The following is a 22,717-nucleotide window of genomic DNA, read 5'->3' as shown; positions in this document are numbered from 1 at the left end:
ATCTCCAAATTCAATTCTGAAAATACTCTGCAGAATTGCCTGTGGGAACTACAATTCATAAGCAGAAACCTAAGAAAAGAGATGGTTTCTAAGGCAACCAAGGCCTATAGCATATACAATCTGACATATCAAAGTCATCACCTGAGCTTGTCAGAAATTAATTGGAAGAACAGATATGTTGTAACCGTGCCCTAGGGCTGCAAGCCTTTAAACAAATGAACACCATGCTCTGCATTAGCTGAATTTGCAAGCAGCCTTCTCAAGGAGAAAATTTACTTCTGTGGAGGTGAAAGGTGAATATCCCAGAAGAATCTCTTCCAACGGCTGTGCTCTTAACTCCCAATGGTCAAAGGAAACAAAGTCCTTACTTACAATGTTACAGAAGCATTTTTAACACTTTTAAAGTGAAATTCAAAATAGAGCAATTCAGTTGTCCTATTCATTATCTTGCTAATTTTATTTCTAGCAGAAAAACAAAACAAAACCAAAACTGCAAATTGTTCCTTCAAGAAAGGAAACAATGGGGGTGGGAGGGCGATTCTTTGGTTTACAGTTTTAACTACACTTTTTAGAACCTCTGATAACCAAAGCTCAGCCTTTTAGTTTCTTTTAAAAAGGCATTTCAACTATTAATTGGTAGAACCATTTTGAAAAACAAAACAAAACCTCTTTCTTCTTTGACCTTCTGTGGTTAAGAAGAGAGAAACGAAGGGGTTGATAGGAATGGAGCTAATCCCTTCATATAGTTCAATATTATGAATACTATTTGGCATATATAACAAACAATTATGTTATAAAACTACTGTGTAAAAGCTACCATTCAACCCAGCAATCCCATTACTGGGTATATACCCGGAGGAAAATAGATCATCATCCCAAAAAGACACATGCACTGAAATATTCAATGCCAAGCTCTTCATGATAGCATAGACATGAAATCAACCCAGGTCCCATCAATGGTATACCAGATAAAGAAAATATGGTACATATACACCATGAAATATGACACAACCATAAAAAAGAATGAAACATGTCCTTTATAGCGACATGGATGGAGCTGGAGGCCATAAACCTAAGTGAAATAACACAGCAACAAAAAACCAAATACCACATGTTCTCACTTGTAAGTGGGAGCTAAACACTGAGCACACATGGACATAAATGGGAATAAGAGACACTGCAGACGACTAGAAAGGGGAAGGAAGGAAAAGAGTGTGGGCTGAAAAACCACCTCTTGGGTACTATGCTCACTAAAAGGTCCAATATATATCCATGTAGCAATCATATACGTGTATCCCCTGTATTTAAAATAAAAGCTGAAATTTAAAAAACTACTGCATAAAGTTTTTTTCATTTAGTCCAATTCCACTAAACGAGCTTGTAAGTAAATCAGCTGTCACCACATTGTAAGTTGCATTTAAGATTCATTCCTCTTGAGAATTTCACTTAATAGGCTTATGTAAATTAAGTACCTTTATTTACTACCCCATCCAAATAAAAAGAACAAGTTGTCAATAACAGAAACATTCTGCAACAATATAACCTAAGCATCTACATTAATAAAGTGCTTAAGCAGAATACTAAGAACCTATTATTTCAATGTGTTGTTATAAAATAGCATCCTTTAGGACACAAAGACAAGTATATTTATAGAGGATGTGGTACACTAGGAAAGTTACAATCCAATTAGCACTTGAAAAGGACCTCCAGTATAGAATTCTTAGAACTCTGGATTATTCAAATGATGGCTATACTGGAAACAAACTAGGCAAAGGTGTTTTCTGGCCTAAACAGACAGACTACACCTATATGGAAGCACAGAGAAGAAAAAAAGTCCAAAAACTACCCCTCTAAAGTCATCTCAAAAGGATTTCCTTTAGACGTGCAAACTCGATAATTAATAATAATTACAAACCTTTTGGAGCTCTGATCTGACTCAACAACTGATATGTAAATATTAAACTCTGTTCCTTCCTCTTTAACTTCAGTCAACCTGTCCTGTGCTCTATTTGTAGCCATCTCCGTTTCATTAGTTATTCAGAAGATCTATTTAAAGAAAGCAACCCAACCATAAATTGGCATTTTACTTTTGGAAAGCAAGGTGGCAAAACACATCGATAGCTATGGTCCTTATCTTCATCTTCTCGTCTACCATTAAATGTCCATTTCTTTGCCAATGTTTTCTAAAAATTGTATAGTTTAATCCTTGATCAACCATGAAGGATAGATTTTCTTATCCTTTCCCATAAGGAGAAAATGGGGCTAAAATAGGTTAACTAACTTGCCACAGTCTCACGGACAGTTAAGTAGCATACCGGAAGGCAAAATACTAACACATCTCACTCCAAAGGCTTTGTTATTTTCTCTAATCCCTTTAACTCAGGAATTTTGTTCCAGTTTACCTCCAAGTAAATGAAACAAAAGAGCCAAAAAAAAAAAAAACTTTCAAGGATCTCTCTGCAACTTTTTTGCAGCAAAATTCAGAAACAATCAAACAGCTAAGATTAGGAAAATGGTACTCCAAAACAATAAAATGTTACGCAACTAACATGAAGCTCACGTAAATAATTTCTAAGTGAAAAAGGAACCCTTGGCCAGGCATGAGTGGCTCACACCTGTAATCCCAGCACTTTGGAAGGCCCAGGTGGGTGGATCACCTGAAGTCAGGAGTTCGAGACCAGCTTGGCCAACATGGTGAAACCCCGTCTCCACTAAAAGTACAAAACTTAGCTGGATGTGGTGGCACGTGCCTGTAATCCCAGCTACTCGGGAGGCTGGAATTCGCTTGAATCCGGGAGGCAGAGGTTGCAATGAGCTGAGATGGTGTCACTGCAGTCCAGCCTGGGTGACAGAGCAAGACCACATCAAAAAAAGAAAGAAAGAAAAAGAAAAGAGGAAAAAGAAAAAAGAACCCTCAAATTACATGGAGACAGAGTTCTAGCTGTCTAGAACTAATGGCAGGATAATTTATATGAAACATTCTCATAGCAACAATTACAAATCCAACAAAGAATATATAAAACTACTATTTGAAGGACTAGAGAATAAGCAAAATCAGGCAGAAACTGAAGGACAGCCTTACGAAAGAAGAAAATCATGCTGCAGGAAATCCTTGTTATGTTAGTTTTCTGTGGCTGCATAACAAATTACCACAAGCCTAGCCACTTAATATCCATTTATTCACTCCCAATTCTCTAAGTCAGAAAGCTGGCATAGCATGGCCAAGTTCTGTGCTCAGGGTTATCACAAGTCTGAAATCAAAATGTCAGCTGAGCCAAGTCCTCTCCTGGAAGCTCTGGATCACACTTGACTTCCAAGCTCATTCAGGCTGTTGGCAGAATCCACTTCCTTTCCAGTTTTAGGACTGAAGTCTCCATTTTCTTGCTGGCTGTCAGCCAGGGACCTCTCTCAGTTTCTTTAGACCACCTTCTCACAAAGGCCCCGGCAACAACACGCCAAATCTTCCTTGTGCCTCAAATTTGAGCTCCTCTTCTGCCACCAGCCACAGAAAACCCTCAGATTTTTTAAAGGATCTCATGTGAGTGTTGGGCCCAGCAAAATAGTGCCCCATCTTAACGTCAACTAATTATTTAACATACTCATGGGAGTAATATTATATTTACTGGTGCCAAAGATTAGGATACAGAATCTTGGGGGGCCATTTTTGGAATTCTATGTACCGTACCCACTTTTTCCCTGAGGACACTCCCATGCTACCTGGTTTGGACTGCTAGCACTGAAACAGAAAGTCACTATCTATTAGTCTAAAGAGTCAGAACATGCACCACAGGCCCAGAGAATCTAGAAATTACGAATCCCAAAACAGAGTGAGCCACAGAAAGGGTAGCTCAGATATCTGTATAACCCGCCTCAAATTCTTGGCTGACAGCTGAAATGCACATGCAAGTGGCAAAACTCCAAGGAGCTCAGAGAGAAATAATAGTTGGAAGAAAGAGCAGAAAAGAGATTTCGGCTGACCCTCACTGACAGGAAGACAAAGTTTGGAGTCTGAGTTCCACCAAATTAGAAGAGCTTTGATGGCACCTTGGATTTTCCACTGAAATCCCAGAAAGTTTCCAGGACTGATGAGTGTTCCTCAAAACTAATGGTGAAACCACAACACATCTGGAAATAACCCAAATGTCCATATACAAGTGAACAGCTAAACATACTGCTGTATATTCAAACGACAGGATACAACGCAGCATCAGAAATGAAGTACCTACTGATACATCCAACATAATGAATTTTTTAAACACTACGTTGAACTAAAAAAACCACACATAAAAATAATACATGTTGTATGATTATATGGAGTTATTAAACAGGCAAAGCTAAGCTATGGTCAATGAAATAATAGTCACATAGAAGGAGGACATGGGGCTGGAAAGGGCACAGAAACTTGCTTAAAATCTGTGGCTATGCTGCATGTAAAGTATGCTTTAAAATGTAAAAAATAAAAATTTAACTTATTGTACTAATAATATGCAGATTTATGCTGAGAAAGTAACAAAAAAATAGAGAAAAAGTATCTGAAGTCACTTTTTTTTTGATATCATAGTTACATCTAAATTTTAAATAGTATTGAGGAAGGAAAGTGAGAAAGTCCACGCATTCCCTGTTCTCACATGCTACCTGAGCTAACCAGCATAGTTAGGCATTGCTTTGAGATGATGCAATTAATCAAATAGACACTTAGGTTTCCATAACTTGACTCAGATACCAAGGCTTAGCATAAATTCTTCCTTTCTATTCTTTTCAGGTAGCTCGTCACCAGCTCCTGAATTGAACAGCCGGGTATGTCACTCATTTTTTTTTTTTTAATACATTCACTCAATTGTCAAATAACTGTGTGCTTTCTTGTGAAGGTCAAAGTCTTCATAGATCCTTCTGCCAATGTAAACCTGACACATTTAAAAGTCAGTATGCAGAGCAAAATCTATTTGAGATTAACATTTTTTCAATTCCATTTAATTTCCCATGACAAGTCATCCTGATATTCACAATGCTTCCTTCATTTCACTAATGAGCTAAAGACAGCTTTCACATTTATTTCACTTCTTTCAGAATAGGATGCATTTGGCAATACCAACCATTTAAACAAGCAAATGTCTAATTCTGAATAGGTTTTGAAAATGTTTCACCATGGCCTGTGTCACTCATAAACCTAGTTGGTGGTGATTCCTTTCAACAAGAGCACAGACTAGTAAGAAAAGTTGTTACAAATTACCAAAGGGCAATATGCTGCCAGCCACCCAGTCATATAAACTGGTATGTCTTCTGGTTCCAGCAAGTTAGAAACTCATTAAAAGCAGAGATAGGAATTTCTTAACAATGAGCAGTATGTGATTTTTGCTGGAGAGGAGAGAGGCTGCATGTGTGCCCAAATCCATCCTCAACGCATACCAGAGAACGGTATGAAACAGCATATTTAACAGCCTGTATTTCTCCACCATACAGGCTATAAAAAGTAAAGCTGAAAAGTCCTCTTGGCTGGGGAAAACACAGAATACAGCATAAGAAAGACTATAGGGTTACAGGTTTGGAGGGGATAAAAGAAATGCCAAACAATGTTCTCTAAAGTATTCTAGTACAGGTTCCAGGAATTGGAAGGAAAGAAAAAAAAGATACCTCAGGTATGTTTCAAAACCAAGGGCTAAATCAAGGCAGATATTTCCGGCTAAAAATAGCGTACTGAGTATACCCAACTCTACTTCCTCCAGCAAGGGATAAATTTTAAACCATGCAAGAAATAATTTAAGTATAAGCCTCCAAGGACCAAAAGATAACAGCAAACAGATGTTAACAAAATGGTATACTGCATTAAGAGGATGAACAATGGTAAATAACTCAGCAGTGTAAAGAAAATTGCAACCTAAGTGCCTGCCAAGGGCAATGCCCACAAGATGCCAGCCTAGTCGCACTGCCAATGAACAAATGATTCTCACTTTCCAACGTACAATAAACCAAGGCAAAACTTACTTCCTTATTGTAAACAGAATACAGCAACAATTCAGTTACTCCACATTTCCTTACTGGAAAGTAAGACAACAAGCCTGATTTCTCTTTCTGGTTGTCTACTGCTTACACAGTACTAGTTTGGGAATAGTTCGCTTTTGTTGTTGAAGTTTGTCCCAAGAACACTTTGCTCTAGTCACCAAGTGATTTCATGTATGCAGCCTTGCAGCTATGACACACTTCCTAGCTCACCATTCTTCGTGTGTCTCTGGGAACCAGTATTTTCTATCTCATCTAATACAAGCAAGACATCTTTTATGTTTCTCTGGACCCAATATTCATCTTCCTACTAGCAGTTGAAGGGCTAGGTCTCCCTTCTCAGCACTATGGTACACTTCGAAGCAATTAAATGAGTTTTTTTAAAACATTAGTAAGTTTTACATTCCTTTTTATAGGGAACTCTAAGATACAAATTAAATGCCCTTACTATATTTTGTCCTCAATTTGGCTGTAGACTAATGCCAACCCTTAAATATCTGTGGAAATTAAAATTTATCAATACAGTTCTGCAATGATAGAATCCGATTCCAGGAAGAGCTGACAACTAGATAACTAAGTAAAAGGTGCATTTGAGTATGTTGCATGTGCCCACGTCTGTACACACAGTGGGAAGCAGAAAACGGACAGAAAAGGCTCATGGATTTCCTAGACATCATTTGGTAGAAGAATAGAACAATAAATAAAAAAATTTATTATTCTCAAGAGAGAATCATGGCAGTTAAAGAACACAGGTAGATAGGCAGACATCACCAAAAGACAAGACATCAACAGTAAGTGCAGCCACCTTGACAGGTAAATCTCTAAAATCAATAGCCAATTGGCTAAGTAAGCAGAAAACAAAGTTAAGGTTGAGTTTGCTTTCTGTCACTTAAAAGATCTACTCTTACATGTAGATTTTACTCGAATGATGAGAGAAACCATTCTTACTCCTCACTTATGCCAGTATCATAAGTTCATAACAATAAGTAACAAGCTCTAATTCAACAAATATCATATGTATTAACAAAAGGAACTCTGCTACATTTTATATCTGAGTTGGCAGTGAGAAAGTAGTTACTATATCCTGTATTCCAAAGAGTCTCAAAGAAGAAAGTTCATTTTCTATTCAGGTTCTTCAAATACCCTTTTAAGAAGTCTGCGTGGTCAAAACTATGTTCACAATAATACCAACGTTTTACCATACTGACATTTTCAATTATGATACAAAAGCAATCTTGGGTTAAACTGCTGGTACCTTAACAACAATCCCTAACCTTTTTGGCACCAGGGACTATTTTCGTGGAAGACAATGCTTCCACAGAGAGGGGATGGTCAGAGTCTCATAAGGATATACAACCTAGATCCCCCACATGTGTAGTTCACAATAGGGATCAAGCGCCTATGAGAATCTAATGCCACTGCTGATCTGACAAGAGGCAGAGCTCAGGCAGTAATGCTCGCTCACCCGTCTGCCGCTCACCTCCTGCTGTGTGGCCTGGTTCCTAACAGGCCACAGACCTGTAGGCTGCCATGAGAAATTCCCACAAACTTCATGGCTTTTCAACGGCATTTATTTTGAGTTCTAGAACCCAGAAGCCCAAAATCCAACTATCGCTAGCAAAGCCACAGTCCTTGCCAAAGGCTATTAGGGGAGAACCAATTCCTTCCCTCTTTCAGCTTTTGGTGGCTCCAGACATTCCTTGGTTTGTACCCACATCACTTCAATCTCTGCCCCCATGATCGCACTGCCTCCTCTTCTTCTGTGTCTTCTCCCCTTCGGCCTCTGTGTCTTCCCTGTGTGTCTCTCTCCCATCATGACACTTGTCATTAGATTTAGAGCCTACCTAATATAATCCAAAATCACCTCCTCATCTCAAGATTTTTAATTATGTCTGCAACAACCCTTTTTCCAATTAAGGTAATATTCGTAGGTTGCGATGATTAGGGCATGGATGTATCTTTTGCGGGAGACATTATTCAACCCACCACTAGTCTTTTTAACACTCTGTGTGACCACCTGGCAACTACACATAAAGCACTTCTGCTGCATAGTGAAGTTTAATAGTTCCCTTGAGGAAAAACACTTGAGGAAAAACAAGATCAACTACAATCTTTTTGCTGGGCACCATCTTTACATGCAAGAACAATGAACAAACTACAATGAAAAAAACAAAGCAGCCTAAAGGCTACAAAACCAGTTCCATTAGCAAAGCCCTGATGTTGCTAAGACCTGACCCTCAGGCCGGGCTCGGTGGCTCAAGCCTGTAATCCCAGCACTTTGGGAGGCCGAGACGGGTGGATCACAAGGTCAGGAGATCGAGACCATCCTGGCGAACACGGTGAAACCCCGTCTCTACTAAAAAATACAAAAAACTAGCCGGGCGAGATGGCGGGCGCCTGTAGTCCCAGCTACTCGGGAGGCTGAGGCAGGAGAATGGTGTAAACCCCGGAGGCGGAGCTTGCAGTGAGCTGAGATCCGGCCACTGCACTCCAGCCCGGGCGACACAGCGAGACTCCGTCTCAAAAAAAAAAAAAAAAAAGACCTGACCCTCACAGCAAAGACTTGATGTCCTCCTGTTAGAAGAACATCAACATCAGACAAGACTACTGACCATGATGGATCAAGACAAAAACAAGCAAACATGTCAACATTGCCCAAACCACAAAAATAACCAAATATCCACCTTTCCTAGCTAATAATAACAACCACAACTTCCATACCAATTAAAGCTATAGCCTCCATTTATTCCTTTCTCCTGAAATACAAGACTCATTAAGATAAACAATAAGAGAACCATCCCACTGATTCCGTAACATCTAATCCAGAACAAAAGTCTCCTTCTCATAACCCTCCATCAAGTTAAAAAGTTTCTGCATGGCAAAGGAAACAATCAATAAAGAGACACCCCACAGAATGGGAGAAAACATCAGCAAACTGCCCATCTGACAAAGGATTAATAACCAGAATATAAAAGGAGCTCAAGAACGCTATAGGAAAAAAATCTAATAATCTGATCAAAATATGAGCAAAAGAGTTAAATAGACATTTCTCAAAAGAAGACATGCAAATGGAAAACAGGCATATGAAAAGGTGCTCAACATCACTAATCATCCGAGAAATACTAATCAAAACTACAATGAGCTATCATCTCACCCCAGTTAAAATGGCTTTTATCCAAACAACAGGCAATAGCAAATGCTGATTAGGATGTGGAGAAAAGGGAACCCTTGTACACTGTTGGTGGGAATGTAAATTAGCACAACCACTATGGACAACACTTTGGAAACTCCACAAAAAAAACCAAAAACAGAGCTACCATATGATCCAACAATCCCACTGTTTTGGGTATACACCCCAAGGAAAGGAAATACATCAAAGAGATATCTGCACTCCCAATGGTTGTTGCAACACTGTTTACGATAGCTAAGATCTGGAAGCAACCTAAGTGCCCATTAACAGATGAATGGATTTTTTAAAAAATGAGGTACATATGCACAATGGAGTACTAGTGAGACATAAAAAAAAAAATGATATCCAGTCATTTGTCACAACATGGATGGAACCGGAAGATCATTATGTTAAGCGAAATAAGCCAGGCACAGAAAGACAAACATTGCATGTTCTCACTTATTTGCGGGATCTAAAACTCAAAACAATTGAACTCATGGACATAGAGACTAGAAGGATGGTTACCAGAGATTGGGAAGGGTGGCGGGGGGGGTGGTTGGTGCGGGGGTGGGAGGTGGGATGGTTAATGAATACAAAAAAAAAAGTAGTTAGAATGAGTAAGACTTACTATTTGATAGCATAATAGGGTGATTACAGTCAATAGTAATTGTACATTTTTAGATAACTTAAAGTATGTAATCAAATTGTCTGTAACTCAAAGGATAAATGCTTCAGGGACTAGATAGCCCATTCTCCATAATATGTCAATTTCACATTACATGCCTGTATCAAAACATCTCATGTACCCCACAAATATATGCACCTATGTACCCACAAAAATTCAAATGAATGAATGAATAAATAAAAACACTCCTCCTTTTCCCACCACATATCTGTGTGAGGCCAGATTTTCTTAATACCTTTCAAAGAAACATGTTGCAACAGATTGAACTCTGAAGCTGTTATTAGAATCCTGCTGTTTTCAACTCTTCAGCCAGACGTTAAAGAGTTTTGCAAAACTAATGCTGTAACTTTCTCACTAAATTTTTTTGAGACAGTTATTTTTCATTAACTGTTTTATGCTAGCATGTTATGAGTTTATTATTTAAATTAACAAATATTGAATAAACATCTCAATGTTAATGTCTAATATAGTAAGTATCAATAGGTAAAACATACAGAAACAAAAGCTCTTTGGGACCCCTCAATAATTTGAGAGTTTACAGGGTTATTGAGACTAAAAAGTGTAAGCAAATGAAAAACAGGACCTGGAAGGACATGTTTTCAAACTAGACCACACAAAATTCCCACAGTGGGAAGCAGTCTAAGGATGAGTTCATAACCTAAAATTACACACAAAAAAACGTTAACAACCCATCATTGTGAAAGTCAACATACACAAAACACAGGAGTTTATACTTCCAAGACATTTAGATAACAGAATTATGTGACAGATACTACAAAATAAGTTTAACATTTACTAAACATATAAGAATAAATCAGAATCCAAAAATGAGATAGTACTTTTTTTTAAGAGCAGATTAGAAAAAGAATCAAATATAACTTACTGCAAGAAAAATGGGCGGCATTGAAATTTAAACACCAATGGTTGGGTTAAAACCATAAATCATATACAGAAAAAGACATCAGAGATGAACTAGAAGAGGAATCTGAGCAATTAAACAGAAGAAAGCAGAGAAATAAAGGAATAAAAAATACGAAAAAGAGATTACACAACATCAACAAAATAAAAGGCAACATACCAAGTTCAAGTCGTGAAGGGAAAAAAAAAAGTTGATAATTTTCCAGTACTGATGAAAGAGGTGAATCCTCAGACACAAGAAATATGAATCCCAATCAGTGACTATGCATACAAAATTTTAAATGCAATCAGAAATTCAAATTACTTCAGGAGAATGACAATTAGACGAGTCCAAGCTACGGCATATGCCAGAAGACAATGGAATGATATTTTCAGATTAACAAAGATAACTGTCATACCCAATCAACATTTCAGAGCAAAACAAAAACAAAGCATACCCTCACTGAAGTAACTACTAAAATATGGTATTTTAAAATACCATATTAAAAATCAAAACGCCATTTTTAAAATGAGGCAAAAAAAGATGAGCAAATAGTAAATGTATAGCTGTATTTTTATAACATATATATTTTATAAGCATTGCTATCTGAGGAGGAGGATGACAACTAATGTTGGAAGTACTTTAAAAAATGAAACCAAAATATTGAATGCAGTAACATTTGAGTTGGAAAAGTGAATAGTGTTCCAAGTGTCTTAAATTGTACTTGAGGTAGAAATATAGCTTAATCTTAGACTTTGTGACCTCAAGTATGCTCTTATTACATCAAAGATAACCACAAAATTTGGATGTTTAAGATAACCAGACCACAAGACAAAATACGCTGCAATATGCAGAAAGCCAACAAATAAGTCAGGATACCAATATAAACTCTTCTGTTTCACCAACTCCCACTCTTCCTCAGGATACTTCTCATATTGTATATAATAACAAATGTCCACTTGACATGACACAAGAGTGACAGTGTTAACCCAACTAATAAACAAGAGAAAACCTTTTCTCCTCTCAAGACAAATGTATAGATAGAAAAATCGAATTCTTTCTTTTATCCCAAAGGAACATCCTGCTCCTCACTTTGGAAGCCACAGATACACAGCTGACCCTTTAACAACGCAGGGTTTAGAGGCGCTGACCACCATCATGGACAGGCAGTCAAAAATCCACATGTTGACTCTCCAGAAACTTAACCACTGATAGCTTACTGTTGACTGGAAGTCTTATCAATAACAAACAGATTAACACATATTTTGTTACATGTATTATATATCACATTCTTACCATAAAGTAAGCTAGAGAAAAGAAAATGTTATTAAGAAAGTCATATGGAAGAGAAAATATACTTACTATTCACCAAGTGGAAGTGGATCATTATAAAGGTCTTCATCCTGGTTGTCTTCACACTGAGTAGGCTGAACAGAAGGAGGAAGAAGAGCAGGTCTGTCTCAGGGTAGGAGAGGCAGAAGAAGTGGAGGAGGTGGAAGGGGAGGCAGGAGAGGCAGGCACACTTGGGGTTACTTTTATTGGGAAAAAAAAAATCCACATTTAAGTGGACTCTCACGGTTCAAACCTATGTTATTCAAGAGTCAACTATATATGCCCAGGATTGTATAGGCAGTTCGTCATATAAAACAACTCTTAATGTACTAAATCATGAGTTAATTCAGCAAGGAAAAAGCTAAGTAAAGGGTATTTGTAACAGGATGAATAAAGGACAAGTGATAAAATAGCAGAGTTTAAGTAGGAAAACTAAAAACAGTTTGAAATTTGCAGTTGTGAACTGCTAGGGCATAAAGCACATCTCTCTGGGACTGACTCCTAAAAAGTAAGAGGAGACAACCTTTTTTTTTTGAGACGGAATCTCACTGTGTCTCCCAGGCTGGAGTGCAGTGGCGTGATCTCGGCTCACTGCAAGCTCTGCCTCCCGGGTTCACACCATTCTCCCGCCTCAGCCTCCCAAGTAGCTGGGACTACAGGCGCCCGCCACCACGCCCAGCTAGTTTTTTGTATTTTTAATAGAGACGGGGTTTCACCATGTTAGCCAGGATAGTCTCGATGTCCTGACCTCGTGATCCACCCGCCTCGGCCTCCCAAAGTGCTGGGATTACAGGCTTGAGCCACCGCGCCCGGCCGAGGAGACAACCTTATCTCCACTGTAGGTGCTAATGCTGCCAGTGGATCTCAGTGAAGGCAGTCTAATCTTTTCCACCTTCCTCTCCTCATAGTAATCAACGTCTTATACTCATTGCATGTTATCAAGTCTCCGATGCCTGAATACCTTTATTGGAATTGGAAAGGAGACAGGGTTTTATTGTTTGGTCCCAGAGGAACATGAAATCTGACTTCTACTTCATTGGAGAAAATGAATTTCCTTAGCACAGATGCACTTTTATACTGCCTTTTCTCCAAAAGCATCTCAGTATAAAACAAGTAATCCTGAACCTGACTTACAATAATCAGTAAGGTAAGTCCAGAGATGAATTGTTTACTGGCAGCTGAAATCATATGAAGATGCCAAAGATAACTGGCGATATGTATGATGAGACCCACATCGCTTAGTGCCTACTACTGCTTTTTCTTTTGATTCTCCGATATAAGAGCTGAAACAGCTGGTACCCCAAAAGTGGAAGAGTCCCTTGCCCCAACAACCACTTAAAAGACATCAATTAGCATCTATTACTTAATAAAAAGGGCTCTCAAAATAATTAAGTTTTCCATACTCTTAAAGCCAACCTGAAAGTTTTTAATCAACAAGCCACCTAAAGTCCTGATGGCTGCACACCAGTCCAGCCAGTTAATTACTCTACCAATCCTGTGTAACAGTACTCAGTCACTCAGTCAGCCCTTCAAATACTCAAGGCATGTTAACTATGTACCAGGCATTGTGCAGGAAATACTGTGATGAAATGATGATCCTTCCTAATATGACACAGCACTTTCCCGGCTTATTACAACTTAATCTCAAAAACCGCAACATTCATTAAACTACAATTTCTTCCATATCGTTTTGTTAAAAATTTTATGGATCACAAATAAAACTCACTCCCAAGTTACTACATCACAAGTTTACTCCAAAGCTAAATAGTAACAATGAGAAAACAAAACATGTTACATAGTGCGTGTTCCATAAATGTTTGCTAGTCATCAAGATAATAAAAGATCTAAAGAATACAGCATTTACAATGGTTTTCAAGCAAGAGTCTCCAAAGTCACCAGGGCAGAGAGTTTAAATACATAGGCATGCACTTGAGTGAAGTAAAGAATTTTAAAAATCCTTTGCTACCTTATTCTCATGATGACAAGACAGAAACAAAGTTACAGATAAGATACTACAAAGGAAGAACTGGGAATACCTAACAGTCGATATGACACAAAATGAATTGTATAACCACAGGTTAATTTAGTTCTTTCTGAGGAAAACTGCTGGATTCTGTGAGGGATATAAAAGCAAACAAAAAAATTATGCTTTCATTAGGGTATCATACAGTGAAGGAGAGAGAATACAAAAACAGAAACAGGCCGGGCGTGGTGGCTCACGCCTGTAATCCCAGCACTTTGGGAGGCCAAGGCGGGCGGATCACGAGGTCAGGAGATCGAGATCATAATGGTGAACACGGTCAAACCCCATCTCTACTAAAAATACAAAAAAATTAGCCGGGCGTGGTGGCGGGCTCCTGTAGTCCCAGCTACCGGGGAGGCTGGAGAATGGCGTGAACCTGGGAGGCGGAGCTTGCAGTGAGCCGAGATTGCACCACTGCGCTCCAGCCTGGGAAACAGAGCGAGACTCCGACTTTAATAAAAAAAAAAAAAAAAAAAAAAAAAAAAAAAAAAAAAAAAAAAAAAAAAAAAACAGAAACAAAGGAAAATATAATTAGAACTATAAATGTAGAAGCCTGTAGATAATACGGGAAATCTACCAAAATCAAAATCTTTTTTAGAAGTAAAACAGTATCAATAACATTTAAATAAGGCTTTGCAGAAATTAGGAACACAAGTGTGGATAACCTTGGTCACTGAATTTTGTAGGCAGCTATGATTCAATACTTCAAATGAATGAGAAACTATTTAAATTTCCTTAAAACATGTCCAAATTCAACAACAATTTAAGGTTCTTTACAGCAACATCTAACCTAATCTTCTATTTCATTTAATACTTTCTCACTTCACCAAGTAATATGCAAAACACACAGTGAAGAACTAAATGATTGTTGAATTGCTGCACTGGCTTAACAGAAAATCTCATTTATTTCAATGCAGATAAAAAAATCATTTTGTGATGCTCCTGTGATAAAACGTGCATGAGCAAGTGTCAAACACCATGGTTAGCCACGTGTTTTTGCAAGGCAGAAGTAAAGTGACACATATTAAATACAGGCTAACTCTTAGATTTCATATGAGGTTGTCAAATTTCTCCAACTGCAGTCAAAATATTTTATTGCATTTTGGCAGCTGAAGTGAAACTAGGGCTACAAATATTTTTCTGGGCCAAATTTAAAGACGGAGCACCTAATTTACCTTAAAACTAATAGTCTCTTGTCATCTAGTCTTAAGTAATGTTTCTGAAAGAGCTGTAAGTAATCTTCTAAAACTACTATAGTAGGTGAAACTTTAAGGTTAATGCTTTTTCTTATCCCTATTCAAATACTATGATTAATTTTATATAGGTTAAAGAATCCAAGGGAGGGACAGGATGGGGATTTAGAATAAACTGAAGGAGCCTACTTTTTAAATTTAGCCCCACTACCACTGCTGTGACACCTCCATCATATTTTAAGCAAATAATAGACTGTCGTATTTGTTCCCTCAGAGTTAGGGTACAAACCTGCTTTAGGGAATTGGCAAAATAATGTTACTGTAGATTACTCTGCCTCTCTCTGAGGTCTATAAAGAAATTTGGCTTCTTCAGTATATTATTTAATAGAAAGGTCTATTAAAATCTTGCACAAAAGTTAGTATCTTAGTTAAAACAAAGAAATAAATTTTAAATTGCCATCAATGTAAATTTGTTTTCATTTGCATGACCTAGTAGTCTTATATAAGAGAACATACTTTTGAAGAACAGGTTTTTTCATTCCAAAGTTTTAATTTTATGTCATAATTTATTCTAGAATCAGTGCAGATGACAATTCAAGTCATTGTATTCAAATAGTTATTTTATGATCAGTTTTCAAATCTTTATAGATTTTTAAGAGACAAAATCGAAACACATTCCATGCTAAACCTCATTCCATCTCAAATTATACTGATTACTTATATTCACAGTATCAGGGTAGATATTTTGTTCTTCCCCGCCCTTGAGAAGGAGTTCTGCTCTTGTTGCCCAGGCTGGAGTGCAGTGACACCATCCCAGCTCACTGCAGCCTCCACCTCCTGGATTCAAGAGATTTCCCTGTCTCAGCCTCCCAAGTAGCTGGGATTACAGGCATCCACCACCACACTTCACTAAATTTTTGTATTTTTAGCAGAGACGGGGTTTCACCATGTTGGCCAGGCTGATCTCAAACTCCTGACCTTAGGTGATCCACCCGCCTCGGCCTCCCAAAGTGCTGGGATTATGGGCTAGAGTCACTGCACCCAGCTTGGTATTTTGTTCTTAAGTGTTTTTTTTTTGTTTATCCTTTAAAGGTCCTCCTAGTTTACAATGCCCAGTTGCAAACAGTGAAAGTGATGTGCCTCAGAGAGAATTTTATAAAAAATAACCTCAAGATGTTATTATCCCCAACATCAAAATTAACTAACAACATCTGTCACCATTTCTTTCACTCTTCATCATGTGCTCTATGTGGCTAAACCCAAAATTAACTGGAAGATGTTACATTCCTTTTATGTCATGTTTAATGACTCCATGCAAGGAAGCTTTTAAAAAAATAAAATAAAATTGAAGGAAGCAAACTTCATTTTGCTGCTATCTAACACAATATATACTGCCAGTAAAAGTAAGTTACAAAGATTTTCCATTCAGGTTTGCCTCAAAAAACAAATGGCCTATTTCTACAATTCTCATTATTTTATTCACTTGGCCAATCACATAATGAAAGCTCTATATTTGGAACAGCTAACCTCTGTCAATCTGTATTTTCTGTAAATAATTTGAAACCTGTTAGAACACAGCTTATTCTCTTTGAATATCAGCTATCCTTACATAAAAATTTTAAGCTTGAACTATTTAATGCATTATTATTAGATACGGAATGTTTATTAGGAATAAAAACTCTTTGCTTTTTGTTACACATAAATTTTGAGCAGAATCAAATTCTCTCCAACTTAACCCCCAATTAAAATAGCATCTACTACCCAATGAGTCACAATTCAATTTAAAGATTCAATTAAGAAAGTCCACTTTTCTTTCACCAAATGAGTTTAGTTATATCACAGTACAACTATAAAACGCTCCTGAAATAAAAAGCTTTCTAGCCCATTTTAAAAGGAAGCCCAGTAAATTCAACACTGGAAAAAGCCTGGTGCTAACTGATATAGTAAATAATATATATGCATTCTGAAATGTTAAGTATCCCCCCCACATCTCTGGCCACAGATCTCCTGTGGATTATTCAGACTTATTTGTTATTGGCATATTGTTTCTAGTAACAGAACGCCTTTTGGATAGGGTTTTTTAATGTTTATGTTACTATGGATTCTTATTAAACCAAGAGGAGAGAGAGAGTAAAAATAAGCCCAAGTGAGGATGACCTTCAGGAAGGCTTATGAAATTAAGACAGCAATGGCATCCTCCTACATTAGAGGAGCTATCAGCTTCTCAATATTACTGCTACAGTGCACAGTCTGATCTGGCCACAGTGGAATGTGAAACCAGAGGAAGAAAATGCACCAGACCCTTCTCTGCCTCTATTAATTGAGCATCTATTCTGCCAAGGACACCCAGCTTCCCCTCTGTGGGGAGGTATGTGCTGTAGTGAAGCCTGCTTGAGGATCAATGAGAACAGGGAGTAGCAACAAGTTACAAGAGAAGAGGATCTATATGTTCCATCATCACTTTGTGGCTGCAATTTCTTTAGGGCAAAATAGGGAAACTCAAAGACGCTCTGACTAAAGGGAATCAAAGAGTTCTACATAGAGCGAAGGAAAGCCAGCACAGCCTATGGGCAACATTTTAAGAAATGCTCAGAACAATATTATTGTTCAAGAAAGGAAAGAAGGAAAGGAGTATTCACTGTCAGCCAAACAGACAAGCACTCTCCATGGGGATGTGCAAGAAAAATATTATAAGTGTGAGGGTAAAAATGTATATAATTTTTACATAGATGAAAAAACTTTGAGAGCGTGATCTAGACTTAACTTTTGCCTTCCCCTAACTTTAATCAGGATCATTTACTTAGCCCCAATGAGATCGGCCTTGCCTACACAATTAAGATGTTTGGAGAACCTCTGTCTCACAGGATCTTCAATATCAAGTTCCCCCTCCAACTACAAGATAGCTTCTAGTTGCCTAGTAAGTTATGTTTGGCTTTCAGGAACTCCTTCTTAGGTTTTTGGTCTCTACTGCCTAGTTTTTAAACCTGGGTTGCTGATCTGTACTGATAATGCCCAATTACCATCATTTCAGAGCTATCAACAGTGGAAAAGGATTTATTTATTATCCTGTAATCCCTGGTTTGTGTGCTTTGTTTTCATAAGCAAAACACAAATGAGCCACACCATTTACCTGACAGTACACTGGTCCTAAATGGGAAAGTAACTCAAAGAGGAATAACTGCCTATTTCCTCAAATATGTTACCTACATAGGGGCCGCTTATCTGTTTCTGCCTCGCTAGTAGATGCCTGTTTTGTCAACGCTGTATTTGAGCATTTCATTCAATAACACAGGAATCATATCAATCCTTAAAGAATAAAAATACCGCCAAGGCATCAGAATTTTAGAGCTAGGAAGGGAGTTAAGAGATCCTAGTTCAACCTCCTCCTGTCAGCTATCAGATCAAAATAGAAATTAAAAGTTTAGAAGCTTAAATAGCAATTTGATCAAGGTCTAAACAATAAATGTCAACTGTACTCATTTTTAATGAGGACAGTAACTCAAACTTTGATTTTTTGTATTTATATTAGTGCAGGAATTATATAAATTTACTTAATGATTTATTATAACTATGCCTTATTTTCCAGTCTTAGTACATCTCCCATGGCAGTAATATATGTTCTTCCACATAATGTACACTACAGGAAATTAAGTATACAGTATAGCTCTCCATGCTACCAGTAAGTTTTACTTCTTATGATGACCCAAATGGCAGAGGCCAAAAGATATGTAAGTTGGAGTAGAAACACCATCATTAGGGATGCTGAAAAGTCTTACAAGGAAAACAAATTCAAATTTATAACTGACACTTTTTATGTAATCCTTGTGTCCGTAATACAGTGATCCCCACATGTTTTTCTGAGCTGCCCAGCTAACAAAGGAGTTCTAATCAGTAATCACTGAGGACAACACAATGATAGGAAAACCGTCTCACCAGGCCAGAAGCAACTGCATACTAAACCAAAGGAATGTCATAGTAGAGAAGATTTGAAGTGTAAAGTCTTTAAAAGCCATTTAGAAAGTCCTGAATCAAAGAGGACCACAAATAGTTACTGCCACACAAAACGAACTGTCTCACAGACGACAAAAAAAAAAATTGAGAGGCTCTGCCTCTAGACTGCTATTGTTCTCCAAAAGGAAAAACACAATCCTATAATTTCATAACATTTAAAACAGAGGCAGGCTTCCTGTACTTCCCAGCTTTGGTACTCAACCGAGTTGAAAAAGATCCGCTCGTGCCCTGGTTCTCATTTTTAATGGATGCTGCACTGTTGCTGTTAGGAAAAGAAAAGGCAGAAAACTAACCAGGTCCTTGCAGGTTATAACACACTCCGTAATAAAAGCAGAAGTGAGGAGAACTCGAAAATTATTTTCATTTTATTCCTTATATTTGTACTATAATGTAGGCTGCAGTTACAGTATTATATGTTAGGTTAAATTTCGTTACACTGTTAGAATTCCAATAGGTGTGCTTAGTGACTGAATTACTGTATTTATTCAGTATTCTGAAACCTTTGAAAATTTTTTACATCACTTCAGTGAAGATGTAAGTGAACAGCCCTGCCAATCAGAGAAAGAATACATGGTAATGACTAACATCAAACTCAGAACTCCTTTTTGAGAACAGCATAAACAGTTTTCCCATTTCTAAACTCCAGGCTTTTACTTCAACAGGTCACTCATCTCTAAGTTACTGAGATACAAAACAGGATAAGGTAACTGTCTTTCCTATACAGGCCCTGAAGCCCAATTTTTTGGGGAAAAAAAAAAAACGTGTTATGTTGTACATGAACGTTACATTCATGTGTACATAAAAACACATTAAATCCCAGTATGATCTTATATCTTTCCAAATAAAAACATATTTACATATATATTTAAAAACAAAATAGCAAGGAAATTATTCACCAAATGAGGCAGCTCCTAAGTTGCCCAAATAAAATTACCATACATAATTCTGAAGGATCAATGTTGAGAATGTTCCCGTAAGAACTAATATGAAAGCATGCATGAGTTTGAACAGGTTTGGGTTTTGTAAACATATCAGATGTAGAGGTAATTCTTAAAAATATAAAAAGTGGAAAAGAATTTAATATTTCCATGTCCTTCCGTGCCTCCTCCTTAGTCCTCATGTGGCCACCCATAACCATGCTACCTCATACACACACTAACCCACCAAGGAATCTAGGAAACTATGCCAATTTTCTGTAGAGATATATATTTTGTTAAGACAAATAACATTCATCAAAATTCAATCCAATATACAAAATAACACTCAAGCATACTGAATGCTAAGAGGGGGAGAAAATCAACCCACATACACCATACAGAAAACACTAACAAAAAGGAAAAGATGTAAGTGAACGTTCCAAATTCGAAGAAAATGAGAAACAGAGGAATTGATAGGAGTACCCTTCACTAACAAACACAATTTATGTCTAACTCTTATAGTGTGAGATTCTTCTTTTTTTTAAACATGGATCAATGCAGGCAATTTCTTAAGACATATCAAAACCGTTTCTTTCACAAATTCAACACAATGAAGTAGGTAAGAAAAACACATTCCACACAAAAATACCTCCTTTAGCAGAGCATGGATGGCCATAAAATTCCCTCTTTACTGGGTAATTTTATACTACTACTAAATATTCCTGATAAAATATACCTGGGGAGGCAGCATCTTAAAACAAAAATCTATTGCCACATCCTACTCTGAGTTATTGGATTAAAGGAATGCACAGCAAATCTAGTCGTGATATATTATCCATGAAAAAAAAGTGATGCAGCGCTATGAGACACAAAACCAAATTCTGCCATTTTAGCATTTGTCAAGTTCAGAGTCTTTAAAAGCCCTGGAACAGATGTAGTGTCAAGAAGTCTCAATAGTTGGCTATAAGAACTTCTTAATTTTGCATTTCTATGATAATCTTAAAATCCATATGCACATTCTAGATCAAGTAAATGACTATCTTACAACCATATCTACCACCTGAGCTCAGTGGAGCATTGAAAACTACACTAATACCAAGCAGCACCCCTGGAGCTGTATGAGCGACGATTAGCGCAAGTTCAAATGGAGGAGGAACACTGAATCGTCACACAAACCAGTGGAGTGCCCACATGGCCAGCTAAAAACAGCATCATCCATCTCATAAATAAATGCGATTTATTTGAAGTTTATTGGTATTTAGCTTTGTTATTTTGTTTTGGTCATATAGGTATATGAGAGCTGTAAGTAAAAGAAACTTAAGCACGGTTTTATGTTGTTATAATCAAATAATTAAAAATAATTAAATAGCATCTGAGATAAGTGGGTTAATTATTAAATTACCCATTTCTAATTTCCCTTATTAGCCATACTAGTGCCAACTTCTACTAGTGCGGAACGCAGAATAATCGATCATATGGATTGTACTATAATAGCACTGCTACAGGTGGTCTATTCATTGGCATAGATACAAAAGCAAATAACAAGGACTACTTCCCACTTTCCTTTTGGCCACCCTAAAGGCAGCTTAGAGGCATCATTATGACTTAACTAGAGCAACTGAATGGAGCTTTATCATCAGTTACTGTAGTAGCCAGAAAAATGACCCCAAAAAATGTGCACATGCGAATCCCGGCATCCTGTGAATATGTCAGGTTACATGGCAAAAAAGAATTAAGGCAGCTAATCAGCTAACCTTAAAGTAAGGAGACTGTCCTGGATCATCCAGATGAGTCCAATGAATCAAAAATCAAAAGGATCCTTAAAAGTGGAAACAGGAGGCAGAAGGGGGAGGTCAGAGTGATGTGATGCAAGAACAACTTGGCACTTGACCCACTGTTGCTGGTTTTGAAGATACAGAAAGAGGCCAATGTGGGTGGTTTCTGGAAAAAGACAAGGAAAGGGTTATACCCCTAGAGCCGCCAAGAAAGGGACACAGCACTACTGACCCCTTGCTTTTACTCCAGAGAGATTCATCTGAGACTACTAACCTTCAGAACTCTAAGATAGCTTTGTGTTGCCTTAAGCCACTAAGTGTATTACAGCAGCCACAGAAAACTAATACAATTCCTCTATTATTCCATTTTCTCCATGATAGAGATCCCCTTGTCCTAACATTTTACCAAAGCCAGAAGTTTCCCTGTTAAGTTTATTTCACTATTTGGTATGTATTTCCTGTGAGCTACTTCAAATCTCGTATAGGCTGAGATGGTAAAAATTCTAAAAATAAATGATAGAAGCATCTGTCAAACATCCTGAATACCCAATGAGCATGAACCTGTAGTAGAAGATGATAAGAATACAAAAAGTATAACCTATAGCTTCACCCCTCACTTATCACCATGAACCTAAGTCTCTGCCACAAATGTCGCTTGGAGGACATTTGAAAAAGCTGAGCAGGGGAATGACTAGTTAGGAGGGTTAAGAACAGTGA

General features: G+C 37.5%; 1 protein-coding gene and 1 long non-coding RNA gene across 5 annotated transcripts in view; both read right to left on the bottom strand.

Moving 5' to 3' along the window:
• Nucleotides 1-22,717, bottom strand: part of DDX10 (DEAD-box helicase 10) — a 342,707-nt gene that overhangs the window by 157,421 nt on the left and 162,569 nt on the right. The window lies entirely within an intron of this gene.
• LOC126936214 (uncharacterized) lies at nucleotides 452-9,718 on the bottom strand. The gene is made up of 2 exons (XR_007719393.1): nucleotides 8,541-9,718; nucleotides 452-8,227 (listed from the first exon to the last, which is right to left on the bottom strand). It is a non-coding gene; the product is annotated as an uncharacterized LOC126936214 (long non-coding RNA).

The sequence above is a fragment of the Macaca thibetana genome, chromosome 14, assembly GCF_024542745.1.
Source record: "Macaca thibetana thibetana isolate TM-01 chromosome 14, ASM2454274v1, whole genome shotgun sequence".
NCBI lineage: Eukaryota > Metazoa > Chordata > Mammalia > Primates > Cercopithecidae > Macaca > Macaca thibetana.
The sequence above is the reverse complement of the archived record's forward strand: the minus strand, read 5'-3'. Positions and strand labels throughout refer to the sequence as shown.